Genomic DNA, 10085 nt, shown 5'->3' on the forward strand with positions numbered 1-10085 from the left:
TTGATAAAGGGTTTTGATGTTAATGGCATGATGATAGATGTGTTTCTTTCACATAAGAGAAATGCTAGAAGTCAATTGTATGATTTTGTGAGATTTCGCAATGTGCAAGACGTACAAAAATTTGCCAAGGCTTTGAATGATGTTTGATTTGGGCAATTTTGATTTTGGGAAAATTTAGCGAGGTTCGATCGGTATGGAAGTAGGCAATGGCGGAGCCAAAAATTTTATCGAGCCTGGGCAAAATTTTGACCGCAAATTCACATTGACATAATATATAAATAGTTATAGATCAAAATATAAAAATAAAACAATGATAAGTTTTAGTGACAGCCGCAACTGTAGGTAGAGATCCATAATGTTTTTAAAAATGGTCTCCTTCGAATTACTACAGTTTTGTCTGTAGGTAAATGTGGAAAACATGCAGTGACAACCATTTGACAACGACGGACGGATTTAGCTACGGAAATTTTCCCTATAGTGACGGATTTTAGTTGTCACTACAAGTCAAATTTCTTGTAGCGATACAAAGAAAATATGGATTGAGCCCGGGCGCATACCCAGGTTAGCTGGGTGGTAAATTCGCCCCTTTTTTTTGGCAACAAAGAAAATATATAAAATAAAAAGAAAGAGTTACAACGATTGGGGGGCATATGACCTGACCCAGGAATAACCCAACTGGGAATACATCGAAAGAAAATCGTCCAAAATGGATCGACTCTAATCTATTCTAACAAAAAAACACTAATCAAAGGCGTAACCCAGCGAACCCGCGTACGGGCGCGAAACCAGGTTACAAAAAAGTATGAAAAGTGAAAATCCGTCGAGAACAACTAGAGTTTGAGAATGGCGAATGGAGCGCGCCAACACGGTAACGAATCCAAGTGCCAACAGCTCCCTGATCAACAACAAGCATAAAATTCCCTTTCGAGCAAAACAACGCGTAAGGACTCAGATCGTGGGATGAGTCCAATACGTTTGCAACCAGACCCTTTCGGGTTGAAAGAACCAGACCCTTTCGGGTTTTTGAATCACACAACATACCCTTTCGAGTTTACAAACCATCCACTGCAAAAAGGTCTAAGATGAACCCTCCCAATCTAGGAACAACAAACACAATACCAACAGCAAATACAAACACCGAACAAAAGGAGTCTCCAAGAGCACCGAAGCGGTGGTAGCAAAACAACAACCAAAGAGTCTGCAGATCTCAATAGATCTGATGAAGGAACCAGCAATCAAAGGTTCTACAAAGTGAGTATGAGAGAAGCCAAAAAAGAACCACTTGTATTCAGCGACGCCCCACCACCGAGAGATCCGCGAACCACCACCAAGAGCCTGCTTGAAGGCAAGGCAGTACGGCGGTGGCGCCTCCACCACCGAACCCCGCCACGACACACGCACAAACACAAAGTCGAGCAGAAGCAACACAACCCCTAACACTAGCCCAATAACCAGCAAACCCAAGGCCACCACCACCGCAAAGGGTTTGATAAGCACTCAGATCTGCCACCACCACAACAAAACCAACCCGCAGAGCACAGGAACAAAGCACAAAAATGTAAAAAGGCCACGAACACAAAACAAACTCGGCAGCAGCAACAAATCAAAGACTCTACCACAACTCACCGGAGAGAACGAAACGGTGGTTGAGCAACAGAGCACCAAGATCCAAAACATGAACAAAAAGCGCCGAGAACACGTTCTTCCGACGAACTGCCATCGAAAAAACAACGAGAGGTGATGCAGATGAGAGACCCACTGTCGCATCACCACCACCATCCTCTACATCTTGGAACGCAGGGATTTGGAAAACAGGGAGGGCGGTTTGGGTTGTTTTGTTCGAGAGAGGTCAGAGGAAAAATATTTTAGTGAGAGAAATTCTGAAACTCATGTGATAGGATAGGGCAGGGCAAGGGCAAGAAGGAAAATGTTTGGAGAGGAGGAACTACCAAAAGTGAGGTTGGAATGGACAGGGCCAGAAGGAAAATGTTTGGAGAGGAGGAAGAATGAGTTTTCGGGTGAGTGTGAAGGGGGAGGAGAAGGGAGGTGGTAATCATTGGGAGAGGATTAAGTAGTCAATGATATAAATATGAAGATAGTCGTCGAGGACATGTTACAGACGGCGGGTTTGTGATTGTCAAACTTCGTACAACATTGATGGTCGAAAACGTTAAAAATCTGAGAGACCCTAACCTTTGAGACTGTTGGTTAATGTTGGGTTAGTAGGGAGAGGCAGAAGGAGCAATCTTATTGTCTACTTGACATTTAGCTAGGTCGATCAGTTTTGATCCAAGATGTATTTTGAACCTCTCGAGCTTGAGCTCGGACCTTTGCTTAATCTAGAACAAACCACATCGTCATTTATGATCCAACTTTGTTATAAATTTGAGGTGATAATATTTTATGATCCGAGTGAAAAAGCATAAGAAAGTAATGTTGATCAGATTTGATATTTACGATCTATTGACATTTTAATTTTTTTGCAAAAGCCGATCTAACGACATTTGTTTTCAAGTTACTACAATATTTTTTGACAAAAAGTTACTACAATGTTAAAGATGTGTTTAAATTGAGGGTTAGGAGGAGAAGGGAGGTGAGTGATTATTTTTCTTTTTTAAATAGTGGATTGTATAACACGTTTTTCTAAAATAAATTATGTGTTATTGAATTATTATATGATCGTTTATCATGTTAATATGTTAACTTTTTAACAAAAATTTCATAGTGTCCGTAATTTAAAAATGAAAAATAAATTCTCCCCTCCATTTCCCTCTTAAACCCTCCATCAAAACACACCCTACGAAATTTTAATTTTTAATTCCAATAAATAGGAAGATATAATTAAGTTTCCAGGACACTCACCGGGAAAAAATTCACATGGTTTAGATTAATTTTCAAGATATTTTTATTCAAAAAGAAGTGTTTGTAATATTTTAAATATAATTCTATTTGGAAACAGCAAACTATTTATAAAAAGATACATACTATAGGTACATATTTTTAATATTGGCACACCGTTAGTGTATAACATCTTGCCTAAAATGGTAACCATTAGCTCGAAAACACATTCCCATTAATCATCATGCAGTTTGAAAGTGAGTCAAGCAAATTAAATATATTGAGTCGGTCATGGTCTACTTTCAACGACACTTTGATGATGATTTGTGTAAATACTTTCACATTAAGCCAACACTCCATAATGTGAAAAGAACAACCATCATAGCTACTTAAATACAATACTTTATGTGGATAATGTTGAATGATTACTTTAATCTATAGTCTGTGTGGATAATGTTGGATGATTACATAATTTAGATTTACATTATATGACCTTAAATATTTGTATGCTTATTTATGTTTGAGAATAAAAAAACGCATAAGGACTCGTATAATCTTTTTGTAAGGAAGGACTCATATAATCATACATATTAGATTTATTCACGAATACATATTTTATATAGTGTATATAATTGACCGCGTTAGACTTGAGATCTGCGGCTTATGAGAGATGATGGTGACATCGAACCACCAACCTTCAATCAGTAGTTTTCTTCTTATCCAAAGGGGGGTGGTGCACCTACAAACACTCCGCCAATCAAGTAAAAATGTGTTAAATATGCGAAATATTTAGGGTAGAAAAGGTTGTAATCCAAAGAATTTAGGGTTGATCCATGCCATAATCTGTCTGTGCATTAGCCGAGGCGAGGATGGATGACTAGTTTGCGAGGGAAATGGGCCTTGGCCCAGTCCAAAACACTAATATTTTAGGAAAAATTGCGTAAGATATTTTTTATTTCAATCTTTCATTTCCGTGCAATTCATGCTCTTTAGGGCTTGCCATAAAGATGCATACCTTCTCCTTAGCATAATTAAACTATTAGATAACTCTTGAGGTTTTAAACTACCGTCGTTTATGGATGCATACTCTAGGTATATTCAAATACTAATGGTTAAAATCGACAAAGGAAAAATAGCTTTCATGACCGAATCAGTGAACCATTATTGCACGTAATACCCTTAGGTCTCAAAATTGCAGGTGCAACCTACTAAAGGATGGTGAACAAGGTCTTCAAATACCTTATAGATTATATGCTCCTAGTGTACATGGATAATATGATCGTAAAATCCAAACAAAAGGTTGATCATACCATCAACCTTAAAAAGGTCTTCAAGTAGACGAGAAAGTACAACATGTGTCTGAAGCTTGAAAAGTGCACGTTGGGGGTGCGGAGAGGAAAATACCTAGGCTTCGATCTAACAGAATGAGGAATTGAAGTAAATCTAGACAAATGTCAAACATTTGTATAATGTCAAACTCAAACTTCAAAGAAAACAATTGAAACCTCATTGGTGTGCTAACAACACTATCACGCTTCATGGCAAAAGTTTGTACAACACACACTCCCCTTCTTCAAGCTCTCGAGGAAAGAAGCATCATTGGAATGGATCGACGAATATGAAGTTTCACTTTCACATCTCAAACAAGCACTAACACAACCTCTCGTGCTCTCAATCACACGACCGAAAATTAAGGTGAGAACTTCTATTTAAGAAACGAAAAAAAATTAAACGACAAAATTTCAGAACATTATACGACAAAAATTAAACGCACAAAAATTAAACTAACACAACCTTTAGTTTTCACATACATATTCAGAACATTATAAGAAATTCTTTTATAAAAAAAAATTAAACGACAAAATTTCAAAATAAAAGTAACGAAAATTTGGACCTAAAAATTAAATTTTGAGCTCAATTTTTTGGGAAGAACTTTTTATAATGTTATAAACAAGTCTATAAAAACTCATTCAAAAAGTTAAAAGTTTAAACATAAATAAACAAATGTTAATTTAACAAGGACTAAAAAACCATTTGCTGAAGTTTTTTATAGGGAGCAAAACATGTAATAAAAAATTATAAAGACTAAAAACAAAATTTACTATATTTATAGACATAAAAACGCACCACCAAAAAAAATAGGTTAACACCGCAAAAAAAATAAAGACAAAAAACTTATTTAACCATTTTATTTATAGATTACGAGTTCCTCTACCCACTACCTCACACCATATCATTCACTAATATATTTCTATCAAATGTTAATTGTTTGTCTGTGTTATATAGTTTTACTTAAATTCTAGAAATATTTTATAATAAACTTAAATATTGACAATAAACAACGAAAAGTATTTGCTACTCCCTTCATCTTAAATTATAAGTCGTTTTGAGAAAAGGAAAGAAAACTTGTCTCAAATTATTATTCATTTTTCAATACTAATGAAACATTAATGTTACTTTTCCTATTATATCATTAATTATTTATTACAAATCATAATATCTTTTATCATTTATTAAAGATAATTTTGTTAAACAACTCATAATATCTTTTTTTTATACAAAATTAATTACATTTTGTAGTACCTTAAATAGCCAAAACAATTTATAATTTAAGACGGATGAGTAATTGCTGGTTTATGTCATGAATGTTGACTATTAAGGGGTACAAACCAAACCACAGGAAGAAGAGAAGATACATACATCATCATTAATGTGACAACAGAAATCAAATAAATGTAACCACGTGAAGAGTATCAGGGATGGGACAAGTGTTTTTGTTAACTTATTTCCCTTATAATTGAGCACAATATGCAAGTTAGTATATCGGATATTCAATCATTTTCGACGAAATTATAGTTCACAGCAAAGCAGAAACAAAGTGTGTGTTTTATAAAAACGTGCATGTTCTAACAAATTAGAGAAAGAAGGAAGAAGAATCGAAAATGTTGATTACGACTTTGTGTTTGAGAACGTGAAGGCTTAGCTAGTGCCAGATATAAGGATATAGGCTTGATGCTGACGTGCCATGTGCAATCTGCGCAATTTAAGGGCATGCAATGCAACTTTCAAACTATACACCATGCGTAACTGCTAACTATTGCTCATTTGCATCAAGCATTTTTTTTGTGGGTTACATCAAGCATATTCATGGGGTATAAAATTACGGAGAATGTTAACCAGTGCTCCGGAGCATTAGTTAAGCACCAAATGAAGTAAGTTTTTATTAAAAAGTAATGTAATTATTACTTGATAAAATGTGACAGCTTATATTTCCAAAACATAAATTCTATTTATAGATTCCTTAACCAGTGCCCCGGGGGCACCGGTTAACAAGACCCTAAAATTATTTATCCTTCCTTGACCAAAAAAAAAATTATCCATCCAATCTGATTTACAATTATCGTGTGCCACTTCTACTCATAATGTGCCATAAGAAATCTCCACCAAGGATTTTTTTTTTTAAAACAAAAAAATTACAAGGTAATATTTCCAAAAATAAAATACAGGACCGAAACTCAAATTCGCAATATTTGCACATAAGTGGACTAGTTTCACCTACGAATATAACTTAACTGTCACTAAAACTATAGTATTATTATTTTTATTAATTTTTATATTTACTATTAATTTTGTTATATTCAGAAACAAAACTTTTTTATTTGTATCAACAAAAAAATCACAAAACAAAACTTTTCCACCGAATCTCTCTCTCTCTCTCTCTCTCTCTCTCTCTCTCTCTCTCTCTCTCTCTCTCTCTCTCTCTCTCTCTCTCTCTCTCTCTCTCTCTCTCTCTCTCTCTCTCTCTCAAACTCAATCTTTCATCAATCGATCTTCAAACCTCACAATTTCTCTTCGATCTCAAGCTACAAACTAATCGATTTGAAGCTCACAGAATTTCTCTGAATCTATCTCAAACCTTCAAATCTCACTCATCACCTTCATCTGAAGCACATGTGTAACGGCCCGATTTTTCGCTAGATTTATTTTATTATTTATTTAATTGGTTTTAGGTGCGTTATATGTGCTCATATGTGATTATTTGCCTCTGTGTGTATTTCTGGTTGGGAATTGTAGAATTCGGTGTTAGAAGGGTATTTTGGTCATTTTGTGAGTAAGGGTAATTTTGTAATTTGATGAGGATTATTTCTAATGTTTAGTGAGAGTTTTTATTTTACTAAGTTACTAGAGAGAGAGAGAGAGAGTGTAGTAATTATTTTAATTACGGGTAGTTGACCGCTAGTATTATATTTTACCGTTAAGTGAGTAGTAACATTTTGGGTTAGAATAGAAATGGGTTAAGCCCATTAAGACATTGTGAGTTGAGCAAAATTATGTAGAGCCTATATAAACTCTAGTTGGTAGAGAAAATAGGGTTTTTACCAACATTTGTCATTTGGGAGAAGAGGTAGAAAGAGAAAGAGCAAGAGAAGAGAAAGGGTTGAAGAAGGAGAGCTAGAGAGAGCTAGAGATTCAAGTTGTGGGAGCTAAATTGAAGCCTTAGCTTGAGTTGTGAAGAATTAAGGTAAGGGGGTTAGTCTTTGGTCATAATCACTTAGTTGTAGCTTCTACCCTAATTCTTTACATAAGTGCTTATTTGAATAATTGATTATTTGTGAAATTAATTGTGAAATTCGTGCTTATGTTGTGATGCAATGTTTGGGTATGTAAATTGAATGTTAATTGAGTTGTTGATGATGAAATTGCAAGCTTAAATCATGTATATATGTATGCTTTGTGTTTTACCCAAAAATTGTTGATATGAGATATTGTAATTGTTGTTGATGAATTGTGATGAATTCATGATTAGTTGTTGTTGTTGATGTTGTGAGGTGTTGTTGTTGATGAATGGAACCTAGGGTGATCTTAATCTTTGAGCTTGTGATGATTTGTGTTGTTATTTTTGAAGTTTTATGAAAATGGGTCAACTGGTGAATTTTGTTGGAAGAATGTTTTGGTGCAAATTTTATATGGTTTTGTGTATCTTTTCATGTTTAGAAATGTTTAAACAAACTTTCGGATCAAATTTGAGCTTTGGGAAGTCAAAATTGGGGTTTTGGGGTGAAAAAATGGGTTTTTCTCGTAACAGGACTGTCCCAACTTGCCACAGCGAGTTGGAGGCGAGCAGGAGGGGCTCCCTGTGAGCTTACTCGCCTCGCGAGTAAGTTTACTCGCTGGGGCGAGCTGCACAGTGGCAGCATCCCCTGTTTCGCGTTCCTGCAGCTTTTTTGAACGTTTCTGTTTTGAATTTGCTTTCGGTGTAAACATGAAAGTTGTAAATAATTTTGTTAGCTTTCCATAGGCTTTGGTTTGACTGGAAAATGATTTTTGGTTTTTGAGTTATGATGAAAATACTCCAAGGAGGTGATGAATCCAACTTGGTTTTGTTTTGTAAATGAATTGGTTTGCAAAATGATACCAAGAGACGAACTTGGTGATTTTCATGATTTCGTCGTGTTTAGCCGGTGAAACGTAATTGTATGCTCTACTGCACTTGTATGTAGCCTAGAGGTATACTTAGTTGAGGCATTGAATCTTGTTTACTTGATTTTAATTCAAAAGCTTCAATTTTTTTTTAAATGGTGAAATTATAGACGAACTTTGATGAAAATGGTTTTATGAGCCGGATGATTTATGAATCCTCTATGGATAGTTTGATATGATTGTAAGAAGATGTTTGAATGACTGCTAAGTGATGAATATGATGTTTGTTATCATATGTTGTATTGAATGAAGTTGTGAACTTTATGATAAGCTAAATGTTGATATTGCTGTTGATTATTGCCGTTGAATATAGCCGTTGATTTGTGGTGAACATATGCATAGTGGATTGAGTCATATGTTCATGCATCATATGTCGTGTCGGATGTTATATCCATATTGCCGTTGATCGGATACTTGTATCCATATTGCCGTTGATTATAGCCGTTGATAATGATGTTTTTGTTGCATCATAAGGTGACGACCTTGGAAGAGTTTGGTACCACATGCATGTATGTGTCGAGTCTAGGTGCATGACATGTTATCATGAGTCTTGCTTATTGCCGTTGTATGAAGTATGTTGGTGATGATTGTATGATGAATACATATATTTACGATAATTGTGACTGTGGTGTGATTGAATATGTGGAGGTTAACTGTTTATGTTAATTATTGGAATTTGAATTGATATATATTATGCCTAGTTGTTTATGTTGATTATGATTAATGTAATGCTAACCTCCAGTGGTTTCGACCGCCTACCTGTCTGTAAGGATGGGTAGACGCTGTGCAGGAGTAGTCGCTCAGTGAGTTGCTTGTGGATGTTTGGATAGCGGGAGCTATCTCCGCTATTATTTTGATGTAGTAGTCTAGGACTCTGATTAGGTTGAGTCGGTGTCCTAGTCTTGTTAGATTATTTTATTTTGAGATGTACTCATTGTTGAGATTTGGAGAATTTTATGTTGATGTTATTTGACCATGACATATATATTTTTGGAGATGTATGAATTATATTCCGCTGTGACTGTTGAGATATTATTATATATGCATGCTGGTTGTTGTTTAGATGAGACGTAGCGTCTATTTCTTGAATATTTGTTATATTCGCGTGTTTTATCGCTTTAATAGAAATAGGGCATTACAACATGCATAATCGAATCCCCTCACCTCTTTGTTCAAACTTCAAATTGATCTGAATCGTGATTCAAATCTCACTCATCACCTTCATCTCAAGCTTGCAAAATGCATCGATCTCAAACCCCACAATTTTCACTCATCGCCTTCATCAATCTCAAGATCAAAAATTGCATCGATCGACGGAAGTTCATCAATTTTTCCAACTCACTTTGAATCATTTGGAATAGTTGTGAGTTTGAAACGTTTAATTTTCTGCGTTTTCTTTTTTTATATGTATGTAGTAATTAGGTATTGTACTGTTATCATGAAATTTGATTTTGACCTAGATTTTGGGAGAATTTTGAAGTTAGTTTATGTGAATGTGATTTTGACCTAGATTTTAGGAAACTTTTGAAATCAGTTTCTGCGAATGTGTTTTTGAACTGTTGGAGAATTGTGTTGACATTACGACAATTGATAATTGTGATAACTTTAGGATAATGGAGATATGATTTTTTGTAGAATTGTGTTAACATATGATTTGTGGATGAAAGATTATGAGTGAAGTAGAGAAGTATCATTTCAATAGTAATCATTTATGCAACGTATGATTTTAAGATAGAATATGTTGTATATCCAATGCAACATATGAT

At 35.0% G+C, this 10085-nt stretch overlaps 1 long non-coding RNA gene across 1 annotated transcript; it reads left to right on the forward strand.

Annotated features, from left to right (window-relative positions):
- The first annotated feature begins 7254 nt into the window (after nt 1–7254).
- On the forward strand, nt 7255–9408 carry LOC146949003 (uncharacterized). The gene is made up of 2 exons (XR_015025376.1): nt 7255–7360; nt 9090–9408. It is a non-coding gene; the product is annotated as an uncharacterized LOC146949003 (long non-coding RNA).
- The last annotated feature ends 677 nt before the right edge of the window (nt 9409–10085 follow it).

The sequence above is a fragment of the Medicago sativa genome, chromosome 2, assembly GCF_051527215.1.
Source record: "Medicago sativa cultivar Bolivia chromosome 2, Bolivia_mono, whole genome shotgun sequence".
NCBI classification, from domain to species: Eukaryota; Viridiplantae; Streptophyta; class Magnoliopsida; order Fabales; family Fabaceae; genus Medicago; species Medicago sativa.